Source organism: Petromyzon marinus, chromosome 30 (genome assembly GCF_048934315.1).
Source record: "Petromyzon marinus isolate PM22_M1 ecotype Great Lakes invasive population chromosome 30, UKy_Petmar_22M1.pri1.0, whole genome shotgun sequence".
NCBI lineage: Eukaryota > Metazoa > Chordata > Hyperoartia > Petromyzontiformes > Petromyzontidae > Petromyzon > Petromyzon marinus.
The window spans coordinates 999,999-1,016,839 of NC_133696.1; the positions used below are offsets into that span (position 1 = coordinate 999,999).

Here is a 16,841-nt window from a genome sequence, read left to right on the forward strand (position 1 = left end):
TCACAGAAGAATTCTCTCATCAAGACTCTGTATCATAGAGCCCAATGCATATCCGACCAGGAACACATAAGCAGTGAACTCAAGCACGTACACCAAGCTCTTAGGGCTGATGGTTACTCCGACTATACAATCCGCAAAGCTATCACTCAAACCATGAAGAAGAACCCTCTTGAGGAGCCTTTCAAAACCATCACTTTACCCTACATTGCTGGGATCACAAAAAGATCTCCAAAATCTTGAATAAACACAAGATCCAGGTCCGTTTCAACACATTACATAAAATCCGTGATCTGGTTCCGTCTGTAAAAGATGTGATTCCGGACATACAATACCCTGGTGTCTACAAACTAAGTTGCCTCTGTGGTAGTAGTTACATTGGAGAAACCAAACGCCATGTCTCGGACCGCATTTGTGAACACAAAGCAGACCTTAAACACGGTAGGACCAACACCTCGGCCGTAGCAGATCATTGTTCTAATTCAGTAGGCTCACATGCCATTGACTTTTCCAAGACAGAGGTTCTTTGTAAGCCATCTGGCTTCCATGAGAGATTCGTTCATGAGGCTATCCACATATACAAGCACAGAGACAATTTCAACCGAGAAGATGGATTCTATCTTAGCAATCATTGGAAAGATTTGATAAACCATTTCAGTTCTTAATTGATTGTTCACGCTTACAGTGGCTTTCAGACAGCATACATTATAAAAAATTTCGTCTCTCCCCCCTCCTCTTTTCAAAATATAGATGGACTAGTCCTGGGTAAACTGCCAAATCGCTGCGCGTGACGCTAAAGTTTTTATAAATAAATAAATGCGCCGTTTAAAAATAAATTTATGCAAACCGACACACCTGAAGATGACCGTTTGAGTTATGGTCGAAACGTCGTGAGAATTTTTTATTGTTATATATATATTTTATTATTTTGTTGTTTCTCTTCAACGTGACTTTACCGAAAAAACTAAGAATATGAATTACTGCAGTCACGAAAGCTTTAAATCAAAATATGCTCAAAATAATTAAGACAATTGCAACATCTAAACAGCGCTCTGCCTCCACCAGCCGGAGCTTAGGCGGGATAAGTGACGGAGCGCGGCGGTCGTAAGGGGCCGTCCATAAATGACGTCACGCACCTAGGGGGGGGGGGTCAGACATTTGTGCCGATGTGTGACGAGGGGGGGGGGGGGCTTGAGAAATATGACGTCACATCAAAATGCGCAACTTTAAACAAATATAGACAACACGTTCTACTTATCTTCTTGGTTCTTTCGGTAAAGTGACCACGTAGAATGAGAATAAAACAATTAAACAAAATAAGACAATAACATTCTCACGACGTTTCGGCCACAACACAAGTAGCCTTCTTCAGGTGAAGGAACAGAACTGTCGGTGCGACAGCGCTTCGTGGCCGAAACGTCGTGAGAATTTTATTGTCTTATTTTGTTTTATTGTTTTATTCTCATTCTCCGTGGTGACTTTACCGAAAGACCCAAAAAGATCAATCCCTGCAGTCACAAAAGCTTTAAAACGTTCTACTTAATTAAATAGACGTTTTAATAATTTTTTCTCCTACAAGATCAGAGTGCAGCGCCACATTAAATACGCACTACAATGGCGATAGTTTAAAGCGATTTGAAGCATGTTTCAATGTTTTTGAGGGGGGGGCAGAGCTTTGTGACGTCATATTTGAGGGGGGTCTGACTTTATGTAACGTCGTGTGACAACGGGGGGGGTGGTCAAAAATCGTCCAAAACGCGTGACGTCATTTATGGACGGTCCCTAAGGTTCACAGAGGACGCCGCATTGACTTGACTTTTGCGCTGTGCTAACAACGGGCTACGTGACAACCCCTTACTCATTGGCTGTGTCGGGTGGTGGCGGCTTTAACGACACATTTATATATTTACGCGATCTAACAAAAAATCTATTATGGAAGATATTGTTCGCGAAAGCCTCATACGCAGTGCCGAATTATCCCAGGAGCTAAAGTGTTTTACACACACAGATGTATGTGTTTTACACACACACACAGATGTGTGTGTTTGACACACACACACAGATGTATGTGTTTGACACACACACACACAGATGTATGTGTTTGACACACACACACGGATGTATGTGTTTGACACACACACACACAGGTGTATGTGTTTTACACACACACACACACAGATGTATGTGTTTTACACACACACACAGATGTGTGTGTTTGACACACACACACAGATGTGTGTGTTTTACACACACACACAGATGTGTGTGTGTTTGACACACGCACACAGATGTGTATGTTTGACACACACACACAGATGTGTGTGTTTGACACACACACACACAGATGTGTGTGTTTTACACACACACACAGATGTGTGTGTTTGACACACACACACAGATGTATGTGTGTGTTTGACACACACACACAGATGTGTGTGTGTTTGACACACGCACACAGAAATGCTGCAAGGCGAGATCTGGACGCCGGCACAAGTCGGTGCACATCCAGGGACCAGCGCCTGTCGCCGCGAGACGCCGTCTCGAGCTGCCAAGCCCCGTCGGGTCTCTGGGCGCTGTTCACGAGCCGCGCATCAGGCGCTGGAGAGATGTCTCACGCTTGTTGTTTCATTTGTATCAAAAAGGTCTCCGTTGCCTTGCTCTTTGACTGCTCACGAGAAAAGCTTTCACGAGAACACGGCTCGGACAACCGAAATAACAGGAAGAGACATATATTTTTTATTTATTTCACTTTTGAATCCGACGCAAAATTACATATTTAAAAGTGCCGCGCGCAGGGCCGCGGACCCCGGCGCCGGAGTGAGCTGTGAAGAACCCCGCTCAGAGAGTCGTGCGGCCGACTTTGGCCTTGCTAGACGTCGTGCAGGAGGTGGCTGGGTGAGGAGGTGCCCACACTTTGCCCCACCACGAGCGGCCTGTCGATTGACCAGCAGCATCGCTTCAGTCTCCGTGTGCAGGGTGCTCCAGATGATCTTGTGACCCACATTTTAAAAGTACGGTTTATTTAAAACAGAAATTAATATGCAGAGGAACAAACAATGTTATGGGTCAATGAATTGGAGGTCGCGATACATGTGGAGCAGCCCTGTACGGCGTCCAGGTGACAATGAATAGAAGAACGCCGCGCACGACACGGGAACGACTTTATTCAGCAGCACGCGCGCCACGTGCGGCTGCTTGCACGCGGCCCACGTGCTACAATTGCGGTACCCCAAGCGGCAGCGGTACTTTGAGCAGTCGCAAGCCGCGCGGACTTTTTGTAAACTTGCCTCGGCGAGATTCCTTTGGAATTTGCGGCGCCACGTTACGCAATCCAGTGAAACACCCCCCCCCCACCATGCGCTCCTCACGACAATCCCTCTCGCCCCTTAGAGGTTGCGCAAGCGCCGAGCTTTGCTCGCACCCCTGGCAAGCTGCGGAGACCGACGTTACCATGCCGGACTAGTCTATCGTGCTCCGGTGTTGTTGTTGTTATTGTTGGAGCGTGGTAAAAATGCCGTGGAAGGATGGCGAGGGTAAGCGGCGGCTATGCGCAGCGAGCGAGCGCTGTGGAAGGTATCAGGAAGACGCGGCGGTGATGGGTGAGACGCGGGTGCAGGGGACAGCAGGAGCAGGAGAGAGGGCAGCCCGCAGAGACGGGTGTTGGAGGGGCAGCCGCAGGTAAGCGACCAATGGGAAGAGCCAAAGGCAGATGATGGGAGACTGAGAGTGGACTTTGATACTCAACTTTTTGTATTTTATTTTAACACTCAACTTTTTGTATTTTATTTTACCAGGTAAGGCAAACTGAGCTACAGAGCTCTCTTTTTAAGAAACGACCTGGCCACGAATGAAAGTAGCAAGCTGCAATGTAGCCGTGGCGGATTAACCTTGGTCGGGAGTCTAACGTTGAGTGTGATGGTGAACCCAGGTGCCATCGCATCATCACGAGCGATAGCGCGCCGAAGGGAAGTCTGGCTCCCAGCGGCGTCCCATCCCGTGCGGCCCTGTGGAGGAGGAGCACCCGGGGGGGGGGGGGCGACGATTCCCCAGTGGCAGGCTGGCGAGGTGGAGACGCGGAGTCCGCACACACGCTACAAGCACAGAGACGCTTCCCTCTGCGCTGCATTTGGGTACTCGGTGACTGTGCTTGTGAGTGTGGTGGCTGTGTTTGTGAGTGTGGTGACTGTGCTTGTGAGTGTGGAGGCTGTTTGTGGGTTTGGCGGCTGTCTTTGTGAATGCGGCGGCTGTTTGCATTTTTGGTGGCTGTGTTTGTGGGTTTGGTGGCCCTATTTGTAGGTTTGGTGGCCATGTTTGTTTGTGTGGTGGCTGTGTGTGGTGCATCTGCCAGTCATCTCAGTCAGTCAACCCATGGCACCTAGGTGTGTTTTCCCATCAGATGCTTTCCATCATTCTTGAACTTTAGCATCTCTCATGGAGCGTTCCGTCCAACTCATCACATTGTCCTACCAGCGGATCCATTCACTTCCTCTTCGCTTCCATCTCCCCTTGCACAATCATCTTCGTCATTTCTCCAGCGTGAGCCTCTTGGCACATTTCCCGCAAGTTGCACCTTCCTTCTCAATGAGAAAGAGTGACCGAGAGTAAAACAAGAACCTAAACAGAGCCTGAGTAACGTTTCAACTCATGGCCTTTGGTTAAAAAAAATGCGAAATATTTGGTCAGTAAATTATAACGCAATGTTTCATTTAAACACACACGGGGACACATTTGTTGAAGAAATTAGTTATTAGTTGGGGCAGAAATGTAAATGTGCATGGCCAAAATGATTTACCAGATATTTTCCAAAGTCTGCGTAACCAATGGTACAAAGAACAGCTGGAGTTTAGAAATCAACTCAATGCGATATCCCCTAGTGAAAGATATTAAACCTTCTGATCATTTTAAAAGATGTTACATTGGAGCTTCTTTCGTTTGGAAATTCATATTTTGCTGGCAAGTTTCTTCCTGAATTTGCAGCAAGAAACTGGAAACCAGGCCAAAAAAACTATAACAGGAAGCTTGTGTTGGAAATCATGTTTTATTGTCAGGGAACAATCTGAGTCTGATATGGTAACGACAAGTTGCAATTTCAGTTATTGAATTTTTAATTAAAAGAACAAAATACAGTCTTCGTATGAATGAGAGAATGGTGCGGTTGCATGGTTTTCAAAGTTTGAATGGTTACAGCACATCTGTGTGTAAAATATAAAATTAATTCACAAGTGTCATTCCAAGAAATATAACACGAGGAGATGTGTTTGCATTCAGTATTTTGTTCTTTTCAATACTTTTTGCCGGAACATTCATAATTTGACACGTAATTTATTTTAGTTGGCAGTAATTGTATACCCTGTATATTGAGCTCCATCACCAAACGTCATCAGCTGTGGACAATCCACTGCTGGATGATGGCCTCCCCAAGTTCCCCCGTAATTTCTCACGTGACATAAAAATTCGAATAATCCACCGAGTAGCAACACACGATTTGATGTAACCCGTAATAGATGGCGCCTGCACCATGTGCTCCCTGGCATCAGAAAGAATGCTGTGTGTATATATGTATCGACATTTCAAATGAATATATTTGCATGTCATGTCTGTGTCCTGTAGTGGCTAGTGCAATGCCCTACGAACCCAGCCATCCGAGTTCGATTCCTACTCGCGAGCAAACACAGTGGCGAATAATTGAACCCATCCTGCGCCCCCTCCCCCTCTAGGTCGACTCAGCCTTAATTGAGTACTTGGTGCAGTGTGTGAACGTCACCACTACGAGAAAAAAAGGCGGTCGGGCGTGGTGCTGGCAACCTCACCCATTATGTGCCATGTTGGCCTTCATAGGTGCTCACTAACAGCACTCACCCCAATAGTCTGTCATGGCTATATGGGGGAAGTTTGTCTTTGTAATTTTTGTATACACTATACAGTATATAGTGAGATCGTTAGCAAGCTTCTATTAAGGCTGCCATGGCACAGGAGACACGTTGTAACTCAAGTCACACACCAATATTTATTTGGATTCAATACATCCACCACACCCACCACACCACACTCCACCACACCCACCACATCACATCCACCACACCCACCACATCACACCCACCACACCACACCCACCCCACCACACTCCACCATACCCCACCACACCACACTCCACCACACCCACCACATCACACCCACCACACCACACCCACCACAGCACACCCCACCACACTCCACCAGACCACACCCCACCAGACCACACCCCACCACACTCGTCTACCCTATGCTGATGGTTAATGTTCGCACGGCACACCAACTCATAGCTTAGGATGAGCTGACCCAGGAGAGACCTAGGGCGTGTTTACATGTCAATTTCCACTCCTCTTGTGCATGACCAGAAATTGAACTCGGGCTACTGGAATTGTACACAAGACAGACACCCCCCATGTCGCCCACGCAGACTGCAGGGACAGGAGCTGTTGGTGACTGTCTATGGAGGCCGGCACAGCACACGAGGGGGGAGGTATGGCCGCCACCACGTCCGGGTACCTTCGGTCTCCCCAGTGCTGATGCTCACACACCGCACCGACTACTGAGCTAACGTTGAGTGAACCTAGGAGAGTTGCAGGCCCTGTTCAGATAATTATAATCGTCACTCAGTGTGAACCACGTCTGCGAATTGAACCCAGGTGGCTGGGTTCGTAGGGCACTGCGCTAACCACCGCATCGCCGCCTCACCGTGGGATTGTAACACGTGCACCCTCGCGCACGCAGGTCAAGATCCCCCATATATCCATACTCATTGCTGTGGCAAGTACTGCAGCAGGGACCTCCAAAGCCCAGCACTGTGCGCAGGGATCGTGGCCTGGCCACCACCTATTAAGGCTGCGGCAGTGCAGTGGTGAGCACAACGTTGTACGGACGTGGGTGCCTGAGTTTGATTTCTGGCCACGGCTAACGTCAGTGGCGAGTGAGGTCAGAAGCAGTCCCCCACCCCGCGCCTCCCTTAGGTCGACCACCCTCTAAGGGAGCGCCTTGTCCAGTGCGCGCGCTAAATTAAAATTCTCGAGCTGAATCCTTCGTGACCCACATCTCAACCATTACCCATCGCATCCCCGTTTTAGTGCCACTCAAGATGATAGCAAAGAGGAGTCCCGCTGTATTCACATCGGAATGTCGGGATAGTTAGACTACTTTGCCTGACATTGGGTTTCATTCATCCTGACAGAAGAGACCCGAGGGCAGCCCTTGATTAGCGGGCCTCTGCCATGTGTGGCCATCGCCACATTTCAATCTGATGTGCCTCGTGATGACGAGCCACATTTATCACTGGAGCATTCCTCCACTGTGCATTTACGATTCGACAATTGCTTCTCGCCACGCTACGCTGTGCTTGCGGATTCAAAATGGCATTGCTCAAAGTTACATTTAAAGACGTAAATTTTATTTTATTCCATCTGTCGCCGAACGTCTCTCCCTTGAGGGCGGATCTCGCGACGCCCGAGTGACAAACAACGGAAGATTTTCTAATTCCCCGTCGCCTTGACGCTTACCTGCCTGATGTTCGGAGCGCTTGCACCGCAGCTGGCGAACGGTGCAACAGACAAGGTCAATTAGCTTCTGTCGGAGGAGGAGCGTTGTGGTTTTGTATCCAGGGTTTGGGATCGTCGTCACGGGGTGTTTGGTTGGTGCAACAGACCTGCAATCAAGAGACCTGCCGGTTGGATTCCATCTCTTGGCGCAGGCTGTTGGATTATTGGGGCCAGTTTCTTAAGTGGGAGCCGCGGTGGCGAGGTGTTGACTACCTCGCCTGGTATGCAGGCGGCACGGGTTCGATCCCGACCCTGATGCCTGTATATCTGGAATTTGGTTCGTTTGGATTTTTCTCCGGGTTCTCCGGTCTTCCCCTCCACACTCCGCATCAACATGCATTTCGAGTATTTGGTTGCTCCACATTTCCACAAGATAAGCCACTTCGTTGAGCTATCATTAGTGATAGCCAGGTCACTTCTCCAAAACAGCTGTAAAGCTCAGTCGGCATTACCTGGTAAAATAAAAAATAGTTTTGTTTTAAATCCCCCCCCTCTCCCACCAGGTCCACACCCCCATCCACCCAGCAGCTCTGTAAATGGCTGCATCACGATTTGTCCATGGGCAGGTTGTGTGTGGTGGGACAAAGCGTGGGTACTCCCTCCCTCTGCTAGCGTGCACGAGGTGGGCAAATAACCTGGAGAAGGGCTCTCTAGAGCCCCCTCTAGTTGAGGCCCTTCCGCTAGCAGGGGCGTGATAAAGCAATTACATGGCTGCGCCTTTACCTTCAATTACTGGACATCTGTGAAAACGAACTTTGTAGCTCATTGGATTCCTCCAGTACACATCGATAGTCTGATTCTAAATCTGTGGTGAAGCACCGATACTCTGTACTTGGCAAGATTTCACGAGCACCATTGTTAAGCAATCTTACCTTATGCACGATACGGGCTGAATCTGTAAATTTCCAGTTTCAAAGAAAACAATGAGTCAGCTTATAATGTTTTTGCTAGATTTTGGGGGAACAAAAGAAGGCAACAACAGGAGTTGTCTTTTAAATTGATTGCCTCTCGAGCCAGGTTACCCCCCGCTGTTACGGCCTCTACAAGCAGAGCAGCTTCCTTTCCCGAATAAGGTGATCGGTTCTAAGTGCTGCGGTGATTTATTTCTGTCAATTTGCCCCGTTGTGTTGCATTCGGTGATAGGAGCCCCAACGTCGATAGCCGGCTCAGCCGCATTCGCTGAATTGCTTCCGCCGTGGATTAAATCCTGCGACGACTAATTCCAGCGGTGTTTTCATTGCTACGAATTCTCTCTCCTCGAATATCGTGCTGCGGTGCGGTGCTATGGCATTCATCCACTTATCGCGATGGCAATTAGAGGTCTCGTGGCAACATTTCTCAAACTGCCATCCAGCTACACAGATTCATGAACGGAGCAAAAACGATCATGTTCAGGTCTTTTTAATCTACTGCTGGATGAAGACCATACCACAATATTCTCAATTATTTTGTCTTCTCCCCCAGTTTATTCCACGTTTCGCTATCGCAATAATTCGTCAAAAAAATGGATAAAATAAAACATATCTGGGAGCAGTGCAACCCTTCCTGTTAAAGAACAGCCCACGGAAGTGGGTATCACAGAGCTATCTCTGAAATTACTTCAAGTGACATCTGGTCCGCACAGTAAGAGCAATGCTCGTCGCACGACAGTGAAAGCAATGTTTTTAAATTCTCAAAGATCGAATTCCCTAGAGCCAAATAAAGCACACAAACAAATTGAATACTCTTTGGTTCTATTGGGTAAAGTCACGTAGGTGAAAATAAAATAACAAAAAATCACGACGTTTCGGCCACAACACAAGCGGCCTTCATCAGGTGAAGGGACGAGACTGTCTGGAGGACAGCGCTGGAGTGGGAGAAGCCACGCTTAGATCACGACATTTAAGCTGTGTGAGAAGAAAAACACAAAGCGCCTTGACAAAGGAATTAGCATATAATTTAGCATTGAAATGGCTCATTGAAATAGCTAAGTTAAAGTATACACATCCGCAGAGGTATTATTCAATGAGCCATTTCAATGCTAAATTATATGCTAATTCCTTTGTCAAGGCGCTTTGTGTTTTTCTTCTCACACAGCTTAAAGGTCGTGATCTAAGCGTGGCTTCTCCCACTCCAGCGCTGTCCTCCAGACAGTCTCGTCCCTTCACCTGATGAAGGCCGCTTGTGTTGTGGCCGAAACGTCGTGATTTTTTGTTATTTTATTTTCACCTACGTGACTTTACCCAATAGAACCAAAGAGTATGGATCCTAGCAGTCACGAAAGCTTTAAATCTAGAACAAATTGAATGTCATGTTTTCTTTCCCCGTGCAATTATCGGTGACCATCAATTCACTGCACTTGAGGATCTGGCTTGATCACAGGCGGGCTGGCTTCCTGGGTTCGAACGTGGAATCTCAGCGGTGTCAGCTCCCCGCTCTGACCTCTGAGCCACCCCAGCCACCTCGGGCAATCTGAATCAGTCGCTCACCCAGGGAGACCCACCTCTGCAGAGTGCAGATTATGCGGAGGGGACGACCGATCGTCTCTGTGAGACCGAGCACGTTGCTTGCGGCAGCACGCGCCGACGGTGATTTATTCCGCCTCCATGCAGGTGGGTCTCGTCGCGTTCCTCGTTCCTGCCCGGGCGTGCGCGCCAGTGACAAATGAGTGGGCAGACACAGACAGAGAAAACCCCCCAATGTTCACCCCCCCCCGAGTGCAGCGGCCAACCGCACAGGAATTCGCAAGCGCCTGCCAGCACGTGCTCGCTCACACACCGCAAAGCCCGGAGCGGATGTCCCTGTCAGACAGAGCAGACCGCGCGGTGCTCCGGCTCACCTCAAAGTGATCGTTCGACACCGCCGGTGCAAATGTCGCGTGCTTAGCGTTCTTCGACTTCTCGTTCCTTGACCTTTTCTGGGGGGCGTCGTCAACTTGCAGTCATCAACTTGGAGACATCAACTTGGAGACATCAACTTGCAGTTGAACTTGCAGTTGATGACGTTTCATCGTGCGCCGTTGCGGGGCGTTGTGGATGTTATTGACACGTCAAGGGCGCGTGCATGGATCGATGCATTCCCACATTGTTTGAGTAAATCTACCGATCGGCCTTCTCAATTCTAAAATATAACAACCTCCGACCCCCTTGTCAGTCTACTCCTGGTTGCAAGCCTCCCAACGCAGTGTCAGTCCTGACAGTCATGCGACCATTGTTTCCCACGCTGGTCAGTGCAGGCTGCCCAGGGCTCGTCTTATGTTCAGACCCACATGGGCGACATCAGTCCAGCTGTTTGGCTGCTTCACAAAGGTTTGGGACGCTGTAAGCTGACAGGCTAAAACAGCTCGCTCGTGTTTGTTACTGCACATTAACACACTTGATTTGTCCACCTGTAAGCAACGGTACTCGAGTGATTTTCAGTGACCAGGTTGTGGAGGGCAACGTCTGATGAGGTTTTGGCTCAATGGTGCAGTGGGGTTTTGTGTAGGATTATAGTTTGTGTAGGATTATGGTTTATGTAACATTAAGGTTTGTAAAGGATTATGGTTTTGTGTAGGATGATGGTTTGTGTAGGATTATTGTTTGTGTAGGATTATGGTTTGTTTAGGATTATAGTTTGTGTAGGATTATGGTTCGTGTAGAATTATGTTTTGTGTAGGATTATGGTTTGTGTAGGATTATGGTTTGTGTAGGATTATGGTTTGTGTAACATTAAGGTTTGTAAAGGATTATGGTTTTGTGTAGGATGATGGTTTGTGTAGGATTATTGTTTGTGTAGAATTATGGTTTGTTTAGGATTATAGTTTGTGTAGGATTATGGTTTGTGTAGAATTATGTTTTGTGTAGGATTATGGTTTGTGTAGGATTATGTTTTGTGTAGGATTATGTTTTTTGTAGGATTATGGTTTGTGTATGATTATGGTTTACAACGAGATTGAGCCCATCCCTGGGATAGGATGGTCCCAGCTTACAATACAAAAATCGCGTTTAGTAACCGCTCCTGCTTCTGTAAGCCAATCATAGTACAATCATAGTACAATCATAGTACAACTCGCTGGTTCTCTTGATTCATTAAATTACTGATACTTGCCCCGTGATGTACTGTTAGTCTGTACTCTAGTTTTTATACTCTTTGGTTCTTTCGGTAAAGTCACGTAGATATAAAATTAATATATCACGACGTTTCGATCGCAACACAAGCGACCGTCTTCAGGTGAGAGAGAGCGACTGAAACAAAGTCTTATATAGGCCTGAGATGGGTGCAGTCTCAGGGTAAGAGGGCGGGGCTAGAGATGGTCTCCCTCTAGTTTTTATTTATTTGATGAGTGACGTTTGGGAAGCATTTATATCAAATCCTGTGATGTGATATCATTAGCCATGGATCAGCTCTGTCTTTCCAGTACATGTATTTTACTTAATGAGTCTTTAATATTTCTTGATTGTGAATATTCATGGCAGTGAGTGCACGAATTCTAGCCGCTGGCATTATTTTAAACGGAGCCTTTTAAAATAGTGTACGTGCCAAAAAAAATGAAGTTTAAATAAAATAATTTCAAGCCAATGGTTCCAAATATTCTTTGTTTCTCCAGAGCTCAGCCTCCGCCAGCTTCGGCTGGGATTCATCCCTGGACGTTCGCGAAAGGCTGCAGCGGAACGGAGAGAGGCGGGAGTGATACAATATGAAATGGGTGGAAAAGCTAAAAAAACAGACAGTCAATGAACGGGACAGCGAGAGAGAGGGGAGGAGGGGGAGGAGGGGGGGTGGCGAGCCAGAACAAGGGAACGGGGGGGGGAGATGGCGAGCCAGAGGCGACGGTAAAAGAATGCTCAGCAAGAGGGCGAGGTTGCTTTGGCAGCCCTGACAGCGACACCGGAGGGGAACGAACCCCCTCGGCGTGGCTGGAGGGGGCATCGGGGGGAGATCTGCGGGGCGGTGCAACGGTGGTGGTGTTGGGGGCGAGACGGGGAGTGGCTGACGTGCACATTGCAGTGGGGCGGGGGGTGAGCGCGGCTCTCGTGGTGGAAATTTCCACTGCGCCCGGGCCACGCGCTTGAAATTCCGCGCACGCTCCGCGCGAGGCGTCGTGAGGCTGCGTCGAGGCAGAGGACGAACGGCGCCGAACGGCACCGCGCGGCCAACACGCGGAACAGCAGGGGCGGCGCACGCGATGAGAAATCGGAGGCTTGCGGGGAAATGAAAATGAAACAATTTATTCTCAAAATGGTAAAGACTAATCTAGTACAGTGGTGGTGCTAACCCATTGAGGGCTTGAAGCAGAAATTGTGTTTGCGTGTGTCAGCTGACTATAAATGTTGTTGTTATAATGACGGAGTGGGCGCGCGGCAGATAGGGTTGCCCCTTGAACTCGGCAGCTGCGTTTGGGTGTCAGCACTTTCTTTGTGCTGAGATCTGGTGCCGGTGTTGCGTTTTCTGGGCCCCCACCGGCTACTTGGGGCCCCTGCGCCTTTGCTCGGTTTTCTCCCGCCTCGCCACGCGCCACTGATCTCGCACTTGGGTGGGGGGGGGGGGGAAGGAAAAAAACCCTCGGGCTCCGTGCTGTCAATTTAATGAACGCTCTTCCATCGTCACATGTTTCGACCAGTGTCCAGTTGAGAGTGTGCTCTGCGACTGGCTATCGGGCATTGGTCTGACTCAATGAGCTGAGACATTGTTCGCGTGTTTGTTGTTCCTCTCCGGCTCGCGAGAACACCTCCGTGCTGTCACCTTCACACGAGAGGGACGTTTAGACGACGAGCTTGATGAGTGGTCAAGGCGTTATGAGAGTGGACTCAATCTGACATATAACACGTGAATACTTCTGAATGACTTATTAATCATTAACATTTAACACAAGAATACGAGCAATGCACTTATTTTGAGTATGTTAACGTAGGGCCCCGCTGTCGATCCACTGCTGGATGAGGGCTTGCCCATGCCATGCGGAGGTGGTTTGACCATACTTCACCACGCTGGTCTCGTCGGTGCGAGTCGATGAAGACAGATGTATTTGTAACAGGGCAAAATTCTGTATCTTCCATTTAAGAAGTGAGATCAATAATGATGAATTACATTTAAAATCAAAATGTAAGTCTACAATTTCAGTAAATATGTTTTTTCTCCCAAATATTAATTGGTTATCTAAGGGCCATTACTGGTGCTGTGTGCTGTTCTCTACGCATTGTCTTTTTTGTAAAGCACCTCCGATTAGCACATAGCAGTATCCTAATTATACGTGTAATTGGATTGTCAAGTAGACAGCGTGCATGCAGCATTTAATTCAAAACCCATAAATATAAACCGACTTTTTAAATTAAATTAGGACCCTTCAAATGAGTCATTGCTGGACACCCCTGAGCCTGTGAGAATCAGATTCGATGGGGCAAAAGTGCCGAGAGCTTGAACTCGCGAGCGAGGCGTCGCAGTCAAGGATCGTTTTTCACAACGCGGTGAAATGACAGCGGCGCGCAGTGAATCACGTGGTGTGGTGGTGGTGTCACCTGCCCCGAGGGAGCTTCTGAGATTCTTGCTTCGAGTGCATGATAAATAAATAATGTGCAATTGCCTCCAGATTATGAGGGGCTCGGGAAGGTAAGACACGTCCCAATAGTTTGGGCGGTGTCAATGACGTCACACGATTTTTGACCCCCCCCCCTCTCGTCACACGGCGTCACAAAAAGTCAGACCCCCCCCTCAAATATGACGTCACAAAGCACTGCCCCCCCCAACCATATTTCCATTTTTAAAATAAAACATGCTTCAAATCGCTTTAAACTATTGTCATTGTAGTGCGTATTTAATGTGGCGCTGCACTCTGATTCTGTAGAAGTCTTGTTATAACAATTAGTGTTGTTATAACAATTCTAGATTTATTTAAAGTTGCGCATTTTGATGTGACGTCACATTTCTCAACCCCCCCCCCCCCTCGTCACACATCGTCACAAATGTCTGACCCCCCCCCCCCCCAGGTGCGTGACGTCATGTATGGACGGCCCCTCATACTGCTCACAAGCACGCGCACGGCTGCCACATTTCAAGACGCACCCTCGACTTTCGCTTTAAGGCACAGGGAACGTTCGCGTTATAATCCATTTGCAGCCCTCTGCCAATCGACATATGGGGTTTACACGATTTAGCTGCTTGAATTTGTCTTTTTGTGTTCTCTAAACCTTTGTATTGTATTCATTACGTGAGTATAATGATAATTACAATGTACAGCCCTTAGTCGATCTCCTGCTGGATATTTGGCCTGTGAGGTTAATATATCTGGCCTACTCTTCCAGGCTAGAACGGGGGAAGAGTTCCTACACCACACAAAACCTGCCAGGCGACTCACTCCAATGAAGCCATTGCCGCTGCTGTGTGGGCAGGAGCGGTGGTGGATGGATTTAAGAACCCTTGCAAGTCCAGGGCACCGACCACGATACCACTGTTGCAGCATCACAGTGCTTATTTTATCAATGTATTATTTATTATCATTCTACGTGACTTTACCGAAAGAACCAAAGAAGATAAATTACATTTGTGTTCCGTGTATATTTTACTTTTTACAAAATACACCGTTTTTTTGTGGATTTCTCAATATGCGTGTACACTTCAGTGGACCATGAGCAATTACGTACACGTTGCATATGCTGGGCGTGATATATATATAATTATTTTAGGATTAATTTCGTGGAACAAAGAGGTACTTTACTACGCGAATAAAAGCCAAGATTGTGAATTCCCCCCACCGCCAACGGCTTCAATTACCGTACTCGTTCTCGCTCACGTCCACCAGGGGAGTTCGCAATTCCGAGAAGCCGGCGGGGAGGACGCGTGTCGAGACGACGCGTGGAGTCCGCCGAAGGCTCCTGCACATGCCTCTGGACGCGAGGTCGCACGGGAAGAGAGCGCGGCGATTAACCGGCACCTGGCTCGTGAATTGCGATGTAGATGTGGGATCCACGGGCAAAGGCCGGAACATTTTGTATTCATTCATCAGCGTGAGAGCCTCGCGCGGCCGTGTAACCAATGGGACCACGCGAGCGTTCCAGTAACCAATGGGACCACGCGAGCATTCTCCTAACCAATGGGCCCACGCGAGCGTTCTCCTAACCAATGGGACCACGCGAGCGTTCCAGTAACCAATGGGACCACGCGAGCGTTCCAGTGACCAATGGGATCACGCGAGCGTTCTCCTAACCAATGGGACCACGCGAGCGTTCCAGTAACCAATGGGATCACGCGAGCGTTCTCCTAACCAATGGGACCACGCGAGCGTTCCAGTGACCAATGGGACCACGCGAGCGTTCCAGTAACCAATGGGACCACGCGAGCGTTCCAGTAACCAATGGGATCACGCGAGCGTTCCAGTAACCAATGGGACCACGCGAGGGTTCCAGTAACCAATGGGACCACGCGAGCGTTCTCCTAACCAATGGGATCACGCGAGCGTTCTCCTAACCAATGGGACCATGCCAGAGGTCCCGTAACCAATGAGTATATCTCTGCATTACGTGCGGAACCTTCCTCTATCGCAGCCCGTGACCTCAGGTCTTCGCTCATTTACCAGCTTCACATTCCCTATTGCCGTACAAAAACTGGAGGAAGGGCCTTTGCTGTTGATGCCCCCAGGGTCTGGAATGCTATTGCCAATAAACTGCAGCTTGAATCACTACCAATGAGATCTTCACTCAAAACTGATCTAGAGGAGTTGAACACCCCTAGCTGCCACTGCTATTCAGTGGCCTAAAATATGGCTCTAGATTTTGGTGTTATAATTTATTTATGTATACTCTTTGGTTCTATTCGGTAAAGTCACGTAGGTAAAAAATTAAAACAACAAAAATCACGACGTTTCGGCCACAACACAAGTGGCCTTCATCAGGTGAAGGGACCGTGCTGTCATGAGGACAGCGTTGGAGTGAAAACAGCCAAGCCCAGGTCGCATCCTTTAAGCTGTGTGGGAGGAAGCAAAACGCTTGACAAAGGAATTAGCGTAAAAATGAGCATGATGTACATAGGAGGTGCATGGGCCATGATGGACCAGGAGCGGGTGGGGACCATGACGGACCAGCAGCGGGGGGGGGGGGGGGGGGAGTAGAGTGAGTGAGTGAGTGGAGTGAGTGAGTGGAGTGAGTGAGTGGAGTGAGTGGAGTGAGTGAGTGAGTGGAGTGAGTGAGTGGAGTGAGTGAGTGGAGTGAGTGAGTGGAGTGAGTGAGTGGAGTGGAGTGAGTGGAGTGAGTGGAGTGAGTGAGTGGAGTGAGTGGAGTGAAGTGAGTGGAGTGAGTGGAGTGAGTGAGTGAGTGGATTGAG

The 16,841-nt window shown here is 48.4% G+C and overlaps 1 long non-coding RNA gene across 1 annotated transcript; it reads left to right on the forward strand.

The window, feature by feature from the left end:
- The first annotated feature begins 2,507 nt into the window (after positions 1-2,507).
- Positions 2,508-16,625, forward strand: LOC142929365 (uncharacterized). The gene is made up of 3 exons (XR_012945658.1): positions 2,508-3,675; positions 3,926-6,499; positions 14,513-16,625. It is a non-coding gene; the product is annotated as an uncharacterized LOC142929365 (long non-coding RNA).
- The last annotated feature ends 216 nt before the right edge of the window (positions 16,626-16,841 follow it).